The sequence below is a fragment of the Oncorhynchus tshawytscha genome, linkage group LG01, assembly GCF_018296145.1.
Source record: "Oncorhynchus tshawytscha isolate Ot180627B linkage group LG01, Otsh_v2.0, whole genome shotgun sequence".
In the NCBI taxonomy this organism is placed as follows: domain Eukaryota; kingdom Metazoa; phylum Chordata; class Actinopteri; order Salmoniformes; family Salmonidae; genus Oncorhynchus; species Oncorhynchus tshawytscha.
In genome coordinates, this window is record NC_056429.1 from 87485707 (window position 1) to 87507569 (window position 21863).

Below are 21863 nucleotides of genomic sequence, written 5' to 3' on the forward strand. Positions count from 1 at the left end.
TTAAAGTGAAATGCTTACTTACAAGCCCTTAACCAACAATGCAGTTTTAAGAAAAATAGCTAAAAAATAAATAAATAAAAGTAACAAACAATTAAAGAGCAGCAGTAAAATAACAATAGCGAGGCTATATACAGGGGGTACTGGTACATAGTCAATGTGCGGGGGTACCAGTTAGTTGAGGTAATTGAGGTAATATGTACATGTAGTTACAATTATTAAAGTGACTATGCATAGACAATAACAGAGACCAGAAGCAGCGTAAAATATGGGGGGGCAATGCAAATAGTCTGGGTAGCCATTTGATTAGATGTTCAGAAGTCTAATGGCTTGGGGGTAGAAGCTGTTTTAGAACCCTCTTGGTCCTACACTAGTACCGCTTGCCGTGCGGTAGCAGAGAGAACAGTCTATGACTAGGGTGGCTGGAGGCTTTGACAATTTTCGGGCTTTCCTCTGACACCTCCTGGGATAGGGGTCCTGCATGTCAAGAGGCTTAGCCTCGGTAATGTACTGGGCCGTACTGACTAACCTCTGTAGTGCCTTGCGGTTGGAGGCCGAGCAATTGCCATACCAGGCAGTGATGCAACCTGTCAGGACGCTCTCGATGGTGCAGCTGTAGAACCTTTTGAGGATCTGAGGACCCATGCCAAATCTTTTCAGTCTCCTGAGGGGGAATAGATTTTGTCGTGCCCTCTTCACGCCTGTCTTGATGTCCTTGGACCATGTCAGTTTGTTGGTGATGTAGACGCCAAGGAACTTGAAGCTCTCAACCTGCTCCACTACAGCCCCGTTGATGAGAATGGGGCGTACTCGGGTCAACCTTTTCCACAATCATCTCCGTTGTCTTGATCACGTTGACCACGTTGAGGGAGAGGTTGTTGTCCTTGCACCACGTGGTCAGTTGACCTGATGTGATGATGATCAAAATACATTATTTTCTAAATTAAAAAAGAAAATCATTTTTCTGGTCGCCTGCTTTCTGTAATATGGCAATGATTATGCCTTCAACTGAAATGTGTCTTCCGCATTTAACCCAACCCCTCTGAATCAGAGAGGTGACCGGCGGCTGCCTTATTGACATCCATATCTCTGGCGCCTGGGGAAATGCCTTGCTCAGGTGTAGAATGACAGATTTTTACCTTGTCAACTCGATCTAGCAACCTTTCGGTTACTGGGCCAACGCTCTAACCACTAGTCCACCTGCCGACCCGTATGAGGATGGTGATGGTGGTGAATATGATGAGTATGAAGACGATGATGATGATGGTGATAATAATGGTGATGTTGGTGAATATGAAGATGATTAACCTTTTGTTGCTACAGGGACCCATCCTCCCCAATTAAGGTTCCACCAACCTACTGTGATTTCTGCTAATAGTAGCCGTTTAGCTGGTTAATTAAACAAAGGTTCGCCATGTGTTGGCAAAAATGTACTTCCAAGTCAAGAAAGAAAAAATGTACTTCCAAGTCAAGTCAAGAAAGCTTAGCAGCAGCCGGTGGCACTGGTATTAGGTTATTCTCCTATTTTGTACTGTAGGCATGGAATTATAATAATGTTGTTGCTAGCAGTATTCATAAGAACCTTGAAATAAAATACTTATTTTTCCTCTTATGTTAATTTTTTTCCTAGATATTTTCACGGACCTGCTGCAGTATTCCACCTCAGGTTGAATAGCCATGGTAACTAGATACACATATATTTCTTTGTGACAGTCAGGAAATTGTGTACTGGCCCTTTAAACCGCGACATGGGATGGGAGGGTGGTGAGCTCAGAGGAAGTAGTGGAAAGGACTGTGCCACAGATTATCCATTATATTGGCAAGATTCTCTAGTGTCCGCTCTAATAATGGAAAGAAATGTCTTCAAAAATGCAAGGCGGTCTGGCGGAGGCAAGATCAGGTGGGACTATTTTAGCCAATAAGAGGGCAGTTACGCATGTGAACAACGGGCACTACGATAAACATTTTGTTTTTTCTCAAAGTTGCCGGGATGTTACGTGTTCTACTTATATCAGTACACTCGTAACAACCTAACCATTGCGAAACGTATATTCTATTAAATAAGCCACACTGAGCAAATAAACTATTATATTTGTGTTGACCAAATTCGAAATACACGTTAACCTCCATACTAAAACTCTAGGATTGGTGAGCGGGAAAAAACGCCACCTCCCGGAGAGAAAATATTTTGGGAGAAGTTAACCTTATCCCTCTCGCTTCGCCTCTTTCTCTCTGACTGTTCAGTGTTTTGTGCGCCACAGCACTGCAAACTTGACAGACGTAGGCTTCATTTGGACTGTGGACCGATATCATAGCCTACCTTATTGTTGGACTCGTGGGACATTCATAACACTTTAGAGATGAAGTAGTCAGATTCAAAAACGATTTTAGCAATATCGTATTCTGTAAAAGGACGGTATCCTTTGTCCTTTAAAATCGGTTGTGTATTTAGACTAATCCTGCTCTGTTCGGAACTCAATTTTGAAATTCAACTTTCTCTTATTCAATTTCCCAGTCTGGACTACCAGAAATCAAGGTAACATTTTGGACATATTTGTAATTGTGTGATTTGAACTGCTGAGTATTGGCTTGATTACATTTGTCTTGATTACATTTAAAAAAATAATAATATATATATATATATAAAAATGAGAGAGAGAATTGTTATTGACGCTTAAACATATTTCATACAACGTTCAAATACCTTTGACTCGGGGAACAACATTAGTAGAAGGAAAAATAAGAATTTACATCTCATTTGAATATAAAATATGTTTGTGGAACAATCTCAGCGCCTTGCACTCGTCGTGTAGGGGCAGTTAGTTGGCTGGTTCCTCAATATAGGAGAGCGCAGTCTATTGTGCGTTAACTCAACCATACAGCCTAGTCTTCCCATTTTTGTTTATCGTGTCTGTAACTCAACCCACTGCCGATGAAGATATATTCATTGTGTTTAAAGCGGTCTTATCAACTGGGTTAGTTTTGATAAGACTCCCATCATTACAACAATTGAACATCACCTTAGGTGATCTGCCTGTCTGAAAGTTGTTGCATGCCACTTTAAATCAATGACCTACAGGGTTAATGTATTGCTCAGGCTCATTTTAGTTACTTCTATTGTAGCGTGTACTGGCTGCATTCATTGAAGCTGAAAATATGTGACTAGTAAAAAGTTATTGTTGTGAGTTCTGCCATCCCGAGCGAGAGAGAAGAAATTTGAGGGACTTTCCTCCTCTTTTCGATTCATATTTTTTTATGGAAGTTAATTGAGCATAAAATAGGCTTAAATGCAATAATTATTTGCGATTATGAAGTGGTTTACTGGGGGAGGGGGGGGCATACATGTTCCAAATAACTAGTTCCCTAAAGCAGTAGATAGAATGTCCTGTAGTAGGACTTAGAAATGGCAGATGCGGTGTAATGCGTCAGTGCTCCAATAGGAAGACAGGTTATTTTAACATTACTCACATGGGAAAACCTTGAGCATCATCATCCATCCCATGGCATTTTAGCATGATTAGAAGTTTACCGAAGCCAACAAACTAGCCTGGAGTTATTCTGTCTGACAGTACTGAGTTGATGCTTGTGTTTACTATTAAAAACTTTCCCAGATGATCTTTTCCACCCTCTCTCTCTTCCTCCCTCTCTCCTTCTCCCTTTCTCTTCCCCTCCTCTCCCTTTCTCTTCCCCTCCTCTCCCTTTCTCTTCCCCTCCTCTCCCTTTCTCTTCCCCCTCTCCCTTTCTCTTCCCCCTCTCCCTTTCTCTTCCCCCTCTCCCGTTCTCTTCCCCTCCTCTCCCTTTCTCTTCCCCCTCTCCCTTTCTCTTCCCCCTCTCCCTTTCTCTTCCCCTCCTCTCCCTTTCTCTTCCCCCTCTCCCTTTCTCTTCCCCCCTCTCCCGTTCTCTTCCCCTCCTCTCCCTTTCTCTTCCCCCTCTCCCTTTCTCTTCCCCCTTCCCTTTCCTTCCCCTCCTCTCCCTTTCTCTTCCCCTCCTCTCCCTTTCTCTTCCCCTCCTCTCCCTTTCTCTTCCCCTCCTCTCCCTTTCTCTTCCCCCCTCTCCCTTTCTCTTCCCCCCCTCTCCCTTTCTCTTCCCCCTCTCCCTTTCTCTTCCCCCCTCTCCCTTTCTCCCCCCTTTCTTTTCCCCCCTCTCCCTTTCTTTCCCCCCTCTCCCTTTCTCTTCCCCCTCTCCCTTTCTCTTCCCCCCTCTCCCTTTCTCTTCCCCCCTCTCCCTTTCTCTGCCCCCCCTCTCCCTTTCTCTTCCCCCCCTCCCCCTTTCTCTTCCCCCTCTTTCACTTCCTCAACTCTCTCTTTCCCCCTCTCTCTCTATCCCCCTCTCTCTATCCCCCTCTCTTTCTCTCTTCCCTCCCCCTCCCATCTCTCACTTCCCCTCTCTCTCTGTCTCTCTATCCCTCTCTCTCTATCCCCCCTCTCTCTCTATCCTATCCCCCCTCATATCTCTCTCACTCTCTCTCACCCCCTTCCTCCCCTTTCCTTGCCAAATTGTCTATTTTCCAGTTCATTACCTCTGTGTCCTGAGCCTGTTATCATATTTGGCACGCCACTCGTTCCTCAGTAGATGGTTGTCATTGTATCGCATCACCCGAGTGATTTTGATTGGACCTGATGGATAATTACAGGACATGGTATTGTGTTGCATCTAGGCAATTGAGTCATCATGTGTAGGCCAAGTACTGTAAACAGCATCAACCACTAGTAAAGCCCCTAACTTCTGTTAGGGTTTCCATTTATTTTGTCAATACTTTTCTCAAAGTTCAGTGATTATACCCCCCTTCTTATAGCAACTGTTATTCTAAACAAAATTATTGAGACATGGTGACATGAGCTTGGCTTTGTGTTGGGTTGCACTGCAGAGCAGACAGCCTCTGACCTTTGCCCTCAGATGTTGGGACTCTGATTGTACTTTAATTGAAGCTGTGTGATTGGTGGTGACTGCTGCCTGGGTGTTGTGAAGGCAGAGCCTCCTGCTGGCTACCTGCCCAGTTCTGCTCTGCACTACTCTGAGGTCATGATCTCCCTACAGTCTGCAGCATTGGAGGGAGGGTGTATTCCGACACATTGACGAGAGGCTGCTTCTTGTAAAAACAGCTGACTTCAGGCGTATTTCACAGTCAGATCGTGTCGAATTTCTAGAGGTGCCAAAAAATTTCCCCAGCGATTCAACAGGGAGTTCAGTTAAAGTGGCAAGTCCTCAGGATGATTTCTAGGGCTGTACACTCATAGCCCATAATCATTAGCTGCCTCATATGCCCAATTTGACTGAAGGTTTCCTACTTGTGTGGACCATGTAGTGTTCTTGTGTGGACCATGTAGTGTTCTTGTGTGGACCATGTAGTGTTCTTGTGTGGACCATGTAATGTTCTTGTGTGGACCATGTAGTGTTCTTGTGTGGACCATGTAGTGTTCTTGTGTGGACCATGTAGTGTTCTTGTGTGGACCATGTAGTGTTCTTGTGTGGACCATGTAATGTTCTTGTGTGGACCATGTAATGTTCTTGTGTGGACCATGTAGTGTTCTTGTGTGGACCATGTGTAGATCTGCCTGTTCCCCTCTAAACCAGGCAGGAAATGCAAATGTAAATTGTTTGAGCATGCTGCTGTCCACCTACCTACCTACCTTCACCCCAGTGACTGCCTATAGGAGACTGGGTATGAATAGAGGAAGACTTGCCATTTTGGGCTTGAAGGGTCCACTTACTTTGTCCACAGACTTTGCTGCACATCAGAACCAATAGGTCTGACCTCTCTGCCTGAGGCTCACAATGCAATGTAGGCCCATAAGTCTCATAATCACCAATCTGATTTTAATGGCCATTCAATCTTTTAACAATACATTTTAATTATGCTATTTTTCATTAAGTATTTTGGATAACGTAATAAATGAAGTATTATCTCAAGGGTGTTAGCTCAATCAGTCCTCACGTGATGCAAGCCTTTGACCCCCCTGGTGAACATTCAACCCAGTGACCTTTATGGCCACGCAGAACTCAAGACACATAGATCTAGAGATATTTTTATACACACGTTGGCTGGATTGGGTGTCAGTGGGTGATGAGGTCTAAGCTCTCTTCGGTAATTCAATATGAATTATTCAAACTTTTTAAACTGTTGAAACCTTGTGTGACTTTAGTAGCCAGTTTCGGTTATCGGCCCCTCAATTATAAATCTGGACCTTGAAGTCAGTTCCACTGCTTTTTTTATATTCTTCCCCTCTAATCAATGACTGATTTAGACCTGGGACACAAGGTGCGTGCATCTTAATGATCAGGTAGAACAAAAACCCAGCCGTACTCAGGAGGACCTCCTTGGGGAAGTGTTGAATACCCCTGCTGTATCCCGTAGTGTGTGTGTGCACATTCTTGTGGTTCATAGCAGGTTACTCGTCTTGGTTATTTTCCCTCCTGTTGATCTTGGATAGTACTGGAGTCCCAGAGAAGGGATATTGTGTCTGGCAAAATTACAGGAACTACCTTTCTCTTGAACGGGAAGCAGATGCCTTTTAAGTTAGACACGTCTTGCTGAGGACATTAACTTATCCAAACCCTTTTCAACATGGAAGTAAGAATCAGTTGAACTTGTAAATTGACGTCTGTATACTTTCTTGAGGTTTGAACTTTTCCTGTTGAACTTTGTTTTATAGGCCTTAGCTGACTTCACCTGCTAGAATTTGAATAAGTGTTTCAAATGTTTCTGAAGTGGCCTGGACCCTGTTAGCTGATATTGTAGCTACCTAACTCTGAAAGGCGTCAGCATTTCAGCTCTTGTCGTCGCTAGGTTGTAATCCTATGAGCGTCCTCTGAGCTACCTACAGGGTTCTCCTGTTGATCTGTAACCCTAGTGGAGTGGGTTACAACCCCATCAAATGGCTTGGGCCATGCCTTAAAGGACAGCGTTTAGCCAGGGATAAGTAGGCTGATACTCTGTAAAAGCTAGTTCTTGCTTTGTTGAGATGCATCTGATACTGTACTGTGCATTACTAAAACACCCCTGTGTCGGTTACTTTCCATACAATTTGACAAATGCAGAGATAAATAACTGGTTTGGCTGTCAATTTTTGTATTTTTTATTTAAATAGACAAGTCCGTTAAGAACAAAGTCTTATTTCCAATGACTGCCTACCCCAGCGATGCTGGGCCAATGGTGCGCCACCCCATGGGACTCCCAATCTCAGCCGGTTGTGATACAGCCTGGACTCGAACCAAGGTCTGTAGTGACGCCTCTAGCACTGAGATGCAGTGCCTTAGACAGCTCTGCCACTCGGGAGCCTTGTGAACGTATGCATCTGTGGTTCAACAACACTCCAGGCTGATATGTTCAGCTTCTGCTTGACAAGATGGATTTGTTCTACTGGTTGTAGCAGATTGTAGAAGAGGTCTCCCCAAAAATTGCCCAACCCCACTGAAGCACTTTCAATCTTGTATCATTTTGCACAAATAGCTTCTACAGTACAGTTTTTACCCAGAAGCCTGGGTTTAAATGACAAGCGTTTAGAGACTAGCGTTTAGACAATGGACGTGGAGAAGTACCTAATTAGCATGTCTGAACTCAAAAGAAATGACTAGAAATCATGTCATTTTCTCATTGTGAGTCACATTCCCAAGATACAATCTGAGGTCATCTTCAGTCGCTTTTCTCTTCAACCAAATCGAACAATGTTTTAGGGGAGTGTTTTTGTTTACAATATGTAAATTAGGTTGCAGTGTTTACACTTCATAGATACTGGATTGCGAGTAGAATTGTCCCTCCTCCTGTCTGATTGTCCCTCATCTGCTTTGATAAATGTTTCAATGCAGACATGATTAACCATTAACCCTGATTGCATTAATTCCCTTCACCTCTGGCTCTGACACACCACCACTTCTTTGACTGGCCAAGTAGTTGGGCAATACTGTAGACTACTCACTAGAGGAGTCCTATGTATTCAAAACACATTGTGCTGAGTGATGTGCAGCTGGTCTGTCAGAAAGAGAAATGCTCTGGCCTGTTCACAGTTCAGTGGTTCTCCATTGTTCTCTCCCTCCGTTCTGTATCTCTCAAGCCTACGGCCACTGGGGAGAGATGACGGCATTCCTTCTTTGTCTTTTCAGTGGCCTCCTCTGTGTTAACCTTGGCCACTCCATTAGAGGGCCGAACCATCCTGTGCCTCCTAGACCACTGGTCTGGTCTATAGAAGTAACATAATACCCTGAGAGTCATACCTCTAATAGTCCTTTGTCTGTCAGCAGTATCCTGGCCATGCAGTCCTTTTTACTCTGGGTGAGTAGAGGGTGTTCTGGACTGGCCTGCCATGTCTACTGGGTCAGTTCTCAGGAGATGGCCCAACGCGCTGTGTGTGTGTGGAACCCTTTTAGGGTTTGGCTTCCGTCTCCCTTTACACTGAAAGCACTGCTTTGTTTCTTGTTGATCTGGGTCCATTGTGATATGTGGCGTTGTTGGTTCTTCAGTTCTGCTGGCTTTGTGCTAGTCTAAGTCTATAGGGAGAGACTGGATGTGTGTGTGCGTGTGAACCGTGAGAGAAAGTGTGTGTTTACATTTTAGTCTGACTGATGAATCACTCATCTACAAATACAGTGCCTTCTGAAAGTATATTCACACCCCTTTTTCCACATTTTGTTGTGTTACAGTATGAATTTTAAATTATTTTGTGTCTCTGGCCTGAACACAATATCCCATAATGTCAAAGTGGAATTATGTTCATTTGAAACGTTTTCCAAATGGAAAAATGAAAAGCTGAAATGTATTTAGTCAATCAGTATTAAATCCCTTTGTTATGGTAAGCCTAAATAAGTCCAGCAGTAAAAATGTGTTGAACAAGTCACATCATAAGTTGCATGGACTCACTCTGTGTGCTTTTTGAATTGCTATTGGTGTTTATTAGGATCCCCATTAGCCGCTGCAAATGCATCAGCTACTCTTCTTGGGGTCCACATGAAACATGTCATAATACAAAGTACTGAACATTATTAGTCAAGGACTGAAATACATCAATTTAAAATGTCTCACAAAGCCTACATATCAGTACATACACACAATATCTAGGTCTAATACATAGTATAGTGCAAATGACAATACAATATAGATAATACAAGTCACCTTTGTGCAGTAAGGTGTTATTTTATCAGTTTTTTTTAAATCTGGTTGTATTGCTAGCTTGAGTTACCTGGGTTGGCAGAGTTCCATGTAGTCATGGTTCTATTTTAATACTGTGCTTCCCAGCCTCTGACCTGGAGACTGTGAAGAGACCTCTGGTTGCATGTTTTGTGTTGTACCGATGAGTGTCTGAACTGTGTGCCATCTGCTTGAACAGACAGTTCAGTACTGTACATTCAACACACTCTCACAAAGACCAATAGTGATGCAGTCGATCTCTCCTCAACTTTGAGCCATGAGAGACTGACATGCACGTTACTGACACTTTCCTTCCGTGTACATCTAAGTGTGATACGTGCTGCTTTGTTTGGGATCAACTGCAATTTACCTATATCCTTCTTTTCCTGCACATGACCACACAGCTGGGCAGTAGACCAGGGGTGACAAAACTAGGGCCTGTAGGACCTGTCTGGTCGACTGATGTGTCAAGAAGGCAGAGCAACAACCTATCATGGACAGACTTATTTCCATTTTAATAATGATTAAGTTTGCTTTAACTTTGACAGCTTGCTATAGATCTAAACCAGGTTTACCATTGAGTGAGTGATTTGTCCCAGAGGAAGGAAACAGCTCAGGGATTTCATCATGAGGCCAATGGTTACAGAGTTTAATGGTTGTTATGGGAGGAAACTGAGAATGGATCAACAACATTGGAGTTACTCCACAATACTAACTTAAATGACATCGTGAAAAGAAGGAAGCCTTGACAGAATTAAAAATATTCCAAAACATGCATCATGGTTTCTATAAGGCATTAAAGTAAAACTGCAAAAAATGTGGCAAGGGAATTAACTTTATGTCCTGAATACAAAGCGATATGTTTGGGGCAAATCCACCACAATGTTACGCTTGTCATCGGCAAGGAATAGGACGTTTTTTAGGACAAAAAGTAACAGAATAGTGCTTAGCACAGGCAAAATCCTAGAGGAAAACCTGGTTCATTCTGCTTTCCAACAGACACTGGTAGACAAATTCACCTTTCAGCAGGACAATAACCAAAACCACAAGGCCAACTATACACTGGAGTTACTTACCAAGGCGATATTGAATGTTCCTTAGTGGCCTAGTTACAGTTTTGACTTAAATTGGCTTGATAATCTATGGCAAGACTTAAATGGCTGTCTAGCAATGGTCAACAACCAACTTGATAGAGCTTGAAGACTTTTTAAAAAGAGAAATGTGCAAATATTGTACAATCCAGGTGTGCAAAGTTCTGAGACTTACCCAGAAAAACTCACAGCTGTAATCGCTGCCAAAGGTGATTCTAACATGTATTAACACAGGGGATTGAATACTTATGTAATCAAGATATATTAGTTTTTTATTTTTCATATATTTTTTTTTACAAATGTTAGATTTTTTGTGTGTGTTGTGTAGATTGGTGACAAACAAAATGACACTTAAATCGATTTTAATCCCACCTTGTAACACTACAACATTTTGAAAAAGTAAAGGGGTGTGAATACTTTCTGAAGTCACTGTAACTACCTACAGTTGAAATCGGAAGTTTACATACACTTAGGTTGGAGTCGTTCAAGCTAGTTTTTCAACCGCTCCACAAATTCATTGGTCAGTTAGGACATCTACTTTGTGCGTGACACAAGATAATATTTCCAACAATTGATTACAGACATATTTCACTTATAATTCACGGTATCACAATTCCAGTGCGTCAAAAGTTGACAAAGAAAAGTTGATCATACATAGACTGTGCCTTTAAACAGCTTGGAAAAATCCAGAAAATGATGTCATGGCTTTACAAGCTTCTGATTGGCTAATTGACATAATTAGAGTCAATTGGAGGTGTACCCGTGGATGTATTTCAAGGCCTACCTTCAAACTACGTGCCTTTTTGCTTGACACCATGGAAAAATCAAAAGAAATCAGCCAAGACCTCAAAAAAAAAATTGTAGACCTCCACAAGTCTCGTTCATCCTTTGGCGCAATTTCCAAATGCCTGAAGGTACCAAGCTCATCTGTACAAACAATAGTACACAAGTATAAACACCATGGGACCACGCAGCCGTCATACCGCTCAGGAAGGAGGCGTGTTCAGTCTCCTGGAGATGATCGTACTTGGTGCGAAAAGTGCAAATCAATCCCAGAACAATAGCAAAGGACCTTGTGAAGATGCTGGAGGAAACGGGTACAAAAGTATCTATATCCACAGTAAAACGAGTCCTATGTCAACCTAACCTGAAAGGCCGCTCAGCAAGGAAGAAGCCACTGCTCCAAAACTGCCATAAAAAAGCCAGACAACGGTTTGCAACTGCACATTATCATACTTTTTGAAGAAATATCCTCTGGTCTGATGAAACAAAAATAGAACTGTTTGGCCATAATGATCATTGTTATGTTTGGAGGAAAAAGGGGGAGACTTGCAAGCCGAAGAACACCATCCCAACCGTGATGCACGGGTGTGGCAGCATCATGTTGTGGGGGTACTTTGGTGAAGGAGGGACTGGTGCACTTCACAAAATAGATGGCATCATGAGGGTGGAAAATTACGTGGATATATTGAAGCAACATCTCAAGACATCAGTCAGGAAGTTATAGCTTGGTCGCAAATGGGTCTTCCAAAGGGACAATGACACCAAGCAAACTTCCAAAGTTGTGGCAAAATGTCTTAAGGACAACAAAGTCGAGGTATTGGAGTGGCCATCACAAAGCCCTGACCTCAATCCCATAGAAAATTAGTGGGCAGAACTGAAAAAGCGTGTGCGAGCAAGGAGGCTTACAAACCTGACTCCGATATACCAGCTCTGTCAGGAGGAATGGGCCAAAATTCACCCAGCTTATTGTGGGAAGCTTGTGGAAGGCTACCCAAAACATTTGACCCAAGTTAAACAATTTAAAAGCAATGCTACCAAATACTAATTGAATGTATGTAAACTTCTGATCCACTGGGAATGTGATGAAATAAATAAATGCTGAAATACACCAATATCTCTTACTATTATTCTGACATTTCACATTCTTAAAATGAAGTGGTGATCCTAACTGACCTAAAATAGGGAATTTTTACTATTGAATGTCAGGAAATACTTGAAATACTGAGTTTAAATGTATTTGGCTAAGGTGTATGTAAACGTCTGACTGTATTATGTGATCAAGATTAGCGATTCTGGCTCTCGCTTTGCTCAAACACACTCACACTCCGTGCTGTGTGTGTTCGCTACTGTCAGGGAGGGAGTTGTGCCAAGCCTTTATTGCTCTCCTATAGCCTACGTCAGGGCCTATATACGTTTCGTAGTCTGCTGAGCGTCATGATCTACTTTTACACACTGATGTTCGGTGGCTAAGCAAGGGTAATCGTGCTCTCTAGAGCAGCAGCTTATGGTGGGCTTAGGGAGGGGATAGTTGCTCTGCTCCTCGACTGCCTCCACAAGAAAGCCAACACGTCTAGCAAAAATGCTTGATTAGGAGTTCATATCAGATGATGGTTTTTAGTGACATCTTCAGTCAATTGAATGGACTTAATTTGGGACTACAGGGGAGGGATAAAACACAATAGAAAAATGTACTTATTTTCTAAATAAATGTCATTTTCTCCTCCTGATTAGAGCCAAAACAAAATGCTCCATTTCCTTAGACTGTGCAACTATATTCAGTCATCAGTACAGATCACTCCCAAGATGTCTGAGTTTTTAGATAAACTGAAAGCTAGATTTGCAACGAGATTTGATGAGTTGAAGTCCCCTTGGGGATGGTGCAGTTTGTTATAGGGACCCATTCTCTACTGATGGGGGGAGGGGGAGACTTATCTCAGTTGACCAGCTTTTGCAGAGTTGTCATGCATAAAAGGTTTCTATGTGCTTAAAAAAAAAGACAGAAAATAAAGAAATGGAAAACAGAACAGAATGTGATGCTGGTCAACTGAGATATACCATAAAAGGTTTCCTATGTTTAAATAAAAACAAAGGATTCATGTAAAACAGACAGGGAAGTAGGAATGAATTAATGTGATGCAGGTCAACTGTGTTCTAAGTACAAATATGTTTCATTATTTAAACCATTTGATGCCCTGAATTAAGCTAATCTTAAAATTGAACTTTTAGCAACATTACATTTTAATAGAATAAAAGGGCTTCATAACATTATAGTTGTGTTTTTGTGCATTGCTTTTTACAACGGTCTTTGGAAAAGTTATCCCATGTAGAAAATGTTTGGCCTTCCTGTAAATAAAATGTTTAAAGTCTGCCCCCCGTAAGAATATACTAGAATAGCCCTGGCATACATACTTGTGAACGCACATGAAGACATTCTCCCAAGGCTCTTCTGCATGGAAACTCGCTGTCTTAAGTAAAAAATAAACCGTTCATTATTTCTGGGAAATCAGACCTGCTCCTTAGTTGAATGCCAAACCCCCATAGAGAAAGACAGGAGGATAGTGACAGGGAAACAGAAAGAGACAGTGGTGAGAGAGGTATGCAGGTAGACGAGGGTTGTAATATCATGGCTGGCATAGATTTGGTATTAACAACCACAGTGCTCTCTGAACAGCTGCAGACTCAGTATTTGTCTCTATCAATTAGAGGTTCCACTGTGTCTGAGTGTACAATGTATTTGTTCAGCAGGGTCTGGCTTGACCAAGGCCACTGGCTCATATGGATCCTATTCCCCCCGTCCTCCTCTAGCAAATGTGTCCTATTCCCCCGTCCTCCTCTAGCAAATGTGTTCTATTCCCCGTCCTCCTCTAGCAAATGTGTCCTATTCCCCTGTCCTCCTCTAGCAAATGTGTCCTATTCCCCGCCCTCCTCTAGCAAATGTGTCCTATTCCCCGCCCTCCTCTAGCAAATGTGTTCTATTCCCCGTCCTCCTCTAGCAAATGTGTCCTATTCCTCCTCTAGCAAATGTGTTCTATTCCCCTGTCCTCCTCTAGCAAATGTGTCCTATTCCCCCGCCCTCCCCTGTCCTATTCCCCTGTCTATTCCCTCCTCCTAGCAAATGTGTCCTATTCCCCTGTCCTCCTCTAGCAAATGTGTCCTATTCCCCTGTCCTCCTCTAGCAAATGTGTTCTATTCCCCTGTCCTCCTCTAGCAAATGTGTCCTATTCCCCTGTCCTCCTCTAGCAAATGTGTTCTATTCCCCTGTCCTCCTCTAGCAAATGTGTTCTATTCCCCCGTCCTCCTCTAGCAAATGTGTTCTATTCCCCTGTCCTCCTCTAGCAAGTGTGTCCTATTCCCCCGCCCTCCTCTAGCAAATGTGTTCTATTCCCCCGTCCTCCTCCAAGTGTGTCCTATTCCTCCTCTAGCAAATGTGTGTGTCCTATTCCCCCCGCCCTCCTCTAGCAAATGTGTCCTATTCCCCTGTCCTCCTCTAGCAAATGTGTGTCCAAATGTGTCCTATTCCCCCGCCCTCCTCTAGCAAATGTGTCCTATTCCTCCTCCTCTAGCAAATGTGTTCTATTCCCCGTCCTCCTCTAGCAAATGTGTTCTATTCCCCCGTCCTCCTCTAGCAAATGTGTGTCCTATTCCCCCGTCCTCCTCTAGCAAATGTGTCCTATTCCCCTGTCCTCCTCTAGCAAAGTGTGTCCTATTCCCCCGTCCTCCTCTAGCAAATGTGTCCTATTCCCCCGTCCTCCTCTAGCAAATGTGTCCTATTCCCCCGTCCTCCTCTAGCAAATGTGTGTCCTCCTCCTATTCCCCCGTCCTCCTCTAGCAAATGTGTTCTATTCCCCTGTCCTCCTCTAGCAAATGTGTCCTATTCCTCCTCTAGCAAGTGTGTGTCCTTCTATTCCTATTCCCCTGTCCTCCTCTAGCAAATGTGTTCTATTCCCCCCCCCGTCCTCCTCTAGCAAATGTGTTCCTATTCCCCCGTCCTCCTCTAGCAAATGTGTCCTATTCCCCGTCCTCCTCTAGCAAGTGTGTCCTATTCCCCCGTCCTCCCCGTCCCCCTCCTCTAGCTAGCAAATGTGTCCTATTCCCCCGTCCTCCTCTAGCAAATGTGTTCTATTCCCCCGTCCCCTGTCCTCCTCTAGCAAATGTGTTCTATTCCCCCGTCCTCCTCTAGCAAATGTGTTCTATTCCCCCCGTCCTCCTCTAGCAAATGTGTCCTATTCCCCCGTCCTCCTCTAGCAAATGTGTCCTATTCCCCCGTCCTCCTCTAGCAAATGTGTTCCTATTCCTCCCTGTCCTCCTCTAGCAAATGTGTTCTATTCCCCTGTCCTCCTCTAGCAAATGTGTCCTATTCCCCCGTCCTCCCCGTCCTCCTCTAGCAATGTGTGTCCTATTCCCCCCGTCCTCCTCTAGCAAATGTGTTCTATTCCCCTGTCCTCCTCTAGCAAGTGTGTCCCTGTTCCCCTGTCCTCCTCTAGCAAATGTGTTCTATTCCTCCCCTGTCCTCCTCTAGCAAATGTGTTCTAGTCCTCCTCTAGCAAATGTGTTCTATTCCCCTGTCCTCCTCTAGCAAATGTGTCCTATTTCTATTCCCCGTCCTCCTCTAGCAAATGTGTTCTATTCCCCTGTCCTCCTCTAGCAAATGTGTCCTATTCCTCCCCAAGTGTGTCCTCCTCTAGCAAATGTGTTCTAGCAAAGTGTTCCCCCCGTCCTCCTCTAGCAAGTGTGTTCTATTCCCCGTCCTCCTCTAGCAAGTGTGTGTCCTATTCCCCCGTCCTCCTCTAGCAAGTGTGTCCTATTCCCCCGTCCCCCCGTCCCCCTCCTCTAGCAAATGTGTCCTATTCCTCCCCGTCCTCCTCTAGCAAATGTGTCCTATTCCCCCGTCCTCCTCTAGCAAATGTGTTCTATTCCCCCCCGTCCCCCTGTCCTCCTCTAGCAAATGTGTTCTATTCCCCTGTCCTCCTCTAGCAAGTGTGTCCTATTCCCCCGTCCTCCTCTAGCAAGTTGTGTCCTATTCCCCCCGTCCTCCTCTAGCAAATGTGTCCTATTCCCCCGTCCTCCTCTAGCAAATGTGTCCTATTCCCCCGTCCTCCTCTAGCAAATGTGTTCTATTCCCCTGTCCTCCCCTAGCAAATGTGTCCTATGCCCTCGTCCTCCTCTACCAAATGCCCTGAACTGGGCGTTCCTGTAAAGTTGCTGGGAAAGAGTCTCTCTCTCTCTCTCTCTCTCTCACAAACACACACAAACTGACTCAGTCAGCCGTGAAAAGTGAATGTGATCAACCTAACGATGCATGTTACAGTGCTGTGTTGTGTTTGTGCCAGCCTCTCACTCAGACAACATATTTACTGTGATGTGTTTGTGCCAGCCTCTCACTCAGACAACATATTTACTGTGATGTGATTGTGCCAGCCTCTCACTCAGACAACATATTTACTGTGATGTGTTTGTGCCAGCCTCTCACTCAGACAACATATTTACTGTGATGCGTTTGTGCCAGCCTCACTCAGACAACATATTTACTGTGATGTGTTTGTGCCAGCCTCTCACTCAGACAACATATTTACTGTGATGCGTTTGTGCCAGCCTCTCACTCAGACAACATATTTACTGTGATGTGTTTGTGCCAGCCTCTCACTCAGACAACATATTTACTGTGATGTGTTTGTGCCAGCCTCACTCAGACAACATATTTACTGTGATGTGTTTGTGCCAGCCTCTCAATCAGACAACATATTTACTGTGATGTGTTTGTGCCAGCCTCACTCAGACAACATATTTACTGTGATGTGTTTGTGCCAGCCTCTCAGACAACATTTCAGACAACATATTTACTGTGATGTGTTTGTGCCAGCCTCTCACATATTTCAGACAACATATTTACTGTGATGTGTTTGTGCCAGCCTCACTCAGACAACATATTTACTGTGATGCGTTTGTGCCAGCCTCTCATTCAGACAACATATTTACTGTGATGTGATTGTGCCAGCCTCTCACTCAGACAACATATTTACTGTGATGTGTTTGTGCCAGCCTCTCATTCAGACAACATATTTACTGTGATGCGTTTGTGCCAGCCTCTCATTCAGACAACATATTTACTGTGATGTGTTTGTGCCACTCGGATCACCGCTCCCGAGTGGCGCAGTGGTCTAAGGCACTGCATCTCATTGCTAGAGGCGTCACTACAAACACTGGTTAGATTCCAGGCTGTATCACAACCGCCCATGATTGGGAGTCCCATTGAGCGGTGCACAATTGGCCCAGCATTGGCCGGGGTAGCGTTTGGCCGGGGTAGCGTTTGGCCGGGGTAGGCCGTCATTATAATTAAGAATTTGTTCTAAACTGACTTGCCTAGTTAAATGAGGGTTCAAACAAATAAGACCAGCATATTTACTGTGGTGTTTTTCAGCTTGTGAATTTGTATTATGGCTGTAGTAAAGAGATGTTTGAGAGGCTGTGTAGGTACCGACCAGGACAGAACACTGCTTAGTTTCAGAAGCAAGGCGGCAGTAGGATGCAGGGTGGTATGCTGTTGGTGTTGTGAAAGCGAGTACCTTGCTGTTTATTATCTTGTCAATTAGAGAGAGAAAGCTGCTTGGTCAGAGCTCCCTACCCTGTGAGTTCCACTGTAACTGTGTGTGTTTGTTTGTCAGCAGTAACTGCTGCGTTGGCGGAACAGATTCTGCCCTGTGCTACGCTGGTATCTGCTAATCTTTCTGGTGATTTGACACATTCTCTCCAGCTGCCACTCTGCTCACTCTGTGGGGTGCAGACAGGCAGAGTCGTCATGGGTGAGCACTCTGGGGTGCAGACAGGCAGAGTCGTCGTGGGTGAGCACTCTGGGGTGCAGACAGGCAGAGTCGTCGTGGGTGAGCACTCTGGGGTGCAGACAGGCAGAGTCGTCGTGGGTGAGCACTCTGGGGTGCAGACAGGCAGAGTCGTCGTGGGTGAGCACTCTGGGGTGCAGACAGGCAGAGTCGTCGTGGGTGAGCACTCTGGGGTGCAGACAGGCAGAGTCGTCGTGGGTGAGCACTCTGGGGTGCAGACAGGCAGAGTCGTCGTGGGTGAGCACTCTGTGCAGACAGGCAGAGTCGTCGTGGGTGAGCACTCTGGGGTGCAGACAGGCAGAGTCGTCGTGGGTGAGCACTCTGGGGTGCAGACAGGCAGAGTCGTCGTGGGTGAGCACTCTGGGGTGCAGACAGGCAGAGTCGTCGTGGGTGAGCACTCTGGGGTGCAGACAGGCAGAGTCGTCGTGGGTGAGCACTCTGGGGTGCAGACAGGCAGAGTCGTCGTGGGTGAGCACTCTGGGGTGCAGACAGGCAGAGTCGTCGTGGGTGAGCACTCTGGGGTGCAGACAGGCAGAGTCGTCGTGGGTGAGCACTCTGGGGTGCAGACAGGCAGAGTCGTCGTGGGTGAGCACTCTGTTTGCGAATGGCTCACCCATCTGGATGAATTATTATTTATTTTTTAAATAAATGAGCTCCAATCAGTGTTCCATTGTCCAGTACTATTGTAGGCACAAAGTACACCTAGGGTTGAGGGAAATGGCACATTGTCATGACGGTGTTTTTCCTACTACAGGAGTGAATGGAAACTGTAGCCTAATTCTAGCAATGGTATGGGCATCTGTTCCAATGTAATGAGGTTTGGGGCACAGCCTCTCCTTTCATATAAAATGATCCTCAATAGAAGCTCTCTCAATCTATTGTGGAGCAGCTGTTAGCCTGTTGAGCCTGTCCTGTATTCTCCTGGCTGCTGCTGGGATAGAGGAGAGCCCATCAGTCCTCTCTGATGGGGGGAGGGGGGGTTCACTGATTAATAACACACACACACACACACAATCCCCCTCTGTGCCTCTCTGTAGGGGCTAATGACAGTTTGGAAATGCTCCATGCAGGGCTTGGAGGACAGCCTGTGTAAAAGCCTGTGTTGGTTCACAGCGTTGGCATGCACTCCTTCTGGGCAGGGAGTGAAAGACGGCTAAGTAGTACCATGCCACCCTCACTCCTTCTACCGTCCCACCTCCCTCCCTCCAGGAGAGTCTGTTTGCTGATAGTTAGACGCTTCAGTGTGGATCAGGATCTGACAACAACAGCATTTCACAATATACGTTGGGGTATCTCTCCATTTTTCTTTCTTTCTCCTTCCGTAGCGCTTTCTCACTCTCATTAGTCATATGAAGGCCGCCCTATCAGATAACATACCAACCCATTGGTTATAAAGAGAAACTGGAACAACGGGTTATGGTGACGATGATAATTATTTCTGTACATGTGACACTGAAGCAGTGGGTTAGCCTGTGTCCAGAATGACTGTTCTGTTTACATGGCCATTATCAGAATATAATTGAAATTATATTGACCTCATTCTACAACGCTGTCCACGTTCATCACCATGAATTCACTATATATAGGATATGGTTGGACATTTCCTGGAAATTGGATGGTTTGTATTTAACTTGCAGGAAGGAGTAGGTCTATGCATCAAAACATGAAGACACTTAACCTGTAGTGTAAGCTGCATGGTTTTTGCCCAGGGCCTGGTGAAGAGATGAGGAGGAGGTCATGAGCTCACACTGTGCTCAGAGTAGAGGATGATGGGTAAATAGGTTAGACAGGGATGCAGTGTTGTGAGATTGAGTTAACAGTGAGACGTTTCTCAAGGCCTGTGAACGATGGGGGATTTATCAGTTCAAAGTTAAACAAAACGGGGATAATCTCATTGGTTTTATTTGATTTATTTCACCTTTATTTAACCAGGTAGGCTAGTTGAGAACATGTTCTCATTTGCAACTGCGACCTGGCCAAGATAAAGCAAGGCAGTGTGAAACAGACAACAACACAGAATTACACATGGAGTAAACAATAAACAAGCCAATGACACAGTAGAAAAAATAAAGTCTATATACACTGTGTGCAAAATGCATGAGGAGGTAGGCAATAAATAGGCCATAGGAGCGAATAATTACAATTTGGCAGATTAATACGAGTGATAAATGAGCAGATGATGATGTGCAAGTAGAGATACTGGTGTACAAAAGAGAAGAAAAGTAAATAAAATAAAAACAGTATGGGGATGAGGTAGGTAGATTGGGTGGACTATTTACAGATGGACTATGTACAGCCACAGCGATCGGTTAGCTGCTCAGATAGTTGATGTTTAACCTTTCTAGCGCAGGTGTTCACTAGCAGAACCCCTCGACAACATTCCGCTGAAAAGGCAGCGCGTGAAATTCAAAAATATTTTTTTAGAAATATGTAACTTTCACACATTAACAAGTCCAATACAGCAAATGAAAGATACACTTCTTGTTAATCTACCCATCGTGTCCAATTTCAAAAATGCTTTACAGCGAAAGCACAACATGATTATGTTAGATCACTGCCAAGTCCAAAAAAAACACAGCCATTTTTCCAGCCAAAGATATGAGTCACAAAAAGCAGAAATATAGATAAAATTAATCACTAACCTTTGATGATCTTCATCAGATGACACTCATAGGACAGCATGTTACACAATACCTGTATGTTTTGTTCGATAGTGTGCATATTTATATCCAAAAATCTCAGTTTACATTGGCGCGTTACGTGCCGTAATGTTTTGATTCCAAAAACATCCGGTGATTTTGCAGAAATATTCATAATAAACATTGGTAAATGATACAAGTGTTATTCACAGAATTAAATATATGCTTCTCCTTAATGCAACGACTGTGTCAGATTTCAAAGAACTTTACGGAAAAAGCATAATCTGAGAACGGTGCTCAGAGCCCAATCCAGCCAGAGAAATATCCGCCATTTTGGAGTCAACAGAAGTTAGAAATAACACTAAATATTCACTTACCTTTGATCTTCATCAGAAGGCACTCCCAGGAATCCCAGTTTGACAATCAATAATTTGTTCCATAAAGTCCATCATTTATGTCCAAATAGCCACTTGTTGTTAGCGTGTTCAGCCCAGGAATCCATCTTCATGAGGCGTGAGCACTTCGTCCAGACAAAAACTCAAAGTTCTGTTACATCGTTTGACTTGTTTCTACAACCTGTATGGAATCAGTCTTTAGGATGTTTTTAACATTAAACATCAATAATGTTCCAACCAGAGAATTCCTATGTCTGTAGAAAACCACTTGAACGAGAGCTAACTCTGTCGGGAGCGCGCGTCACGAGCCTGAGACACTCTGCCAGACAACTGACTCAAACAGGTCTCATGAGCCCCTCCTTTATAGTAGAATCCTCATTCAAGTTTCTAAAGACGGTTGACATATAGTGGAAGCCGTAGGAAGTACAACTTGACTCCAAAGACACTGTGTATTCTGTAGGCCAAGCTTTGAAAAACTACAAACCTCAGATTTCCCACTTCCTGGTTGGATTTTTCTCAGGTTTTCGCCTGCCATATGAGTTATGTTATACTCACAGACATCATTCAAACAGTTGTAGAAATTTCATTGTGTTTTGTATCCAATACTAATAATAATATGCATATTAGCATCTGGGACAGAGTAGGAGGCAGTTCACTCTGGGCATGCTTATTCATCCAAATGGGAAAATGCTGCCCCCTTTCCCAAAAAGGTTAAAGTTGGTGAGGGATATAAAAGTCTCCAACTTCAGCGAATTATTATTATTTTTATTTTTTTATATATTTTTTTGTAATTTGTTCCAGTCACTGGCAGCAGAGAACTGGAAGGCAAGGCGGCCAAATGAGGTTTTGGCTTTGGGGATGATCGGTGAGATATACCTGCTGGAACGTGTGCTACGGGTTGGTGTTGTTATTGTGACCAGTGAACTGAGATAAGGCAGAGCTTTACCTAGCATAGACTTATAGATGACCTGGAGCCCGTGGGTCTGGTGACAAATATGTAG

The 21863-nt window shown here is 44.1% G+C and overlaps 1 protein-coding gene across 2 annotated transcripts in view; it reads left to right on the top strand.

Annotated features, from left to right (window-relative positions):
• The first annotated feature begins 1764 nt into the window (after positions 1-1764).
• The window catches only part of LOC112246368 (cdc42 effector protein 4), a 43014-nt gene continuing 22915 nt past the window's right edge, over positions 1765-21863 (top strand). The window contains exon 1 of one of the 2 annotated variants that reach the window (XM_024414668.2): positions 1765-1897. The gene's annotated coding sequence lies outside the window, so the exon portion shown is untranslated. Of the gene's footprint in view, positions 1898-2198; positions 2534-21863 lie in introns of those variants that run through there. The other variant, XM_024414667.2, reaches the window with a different exon arrangement.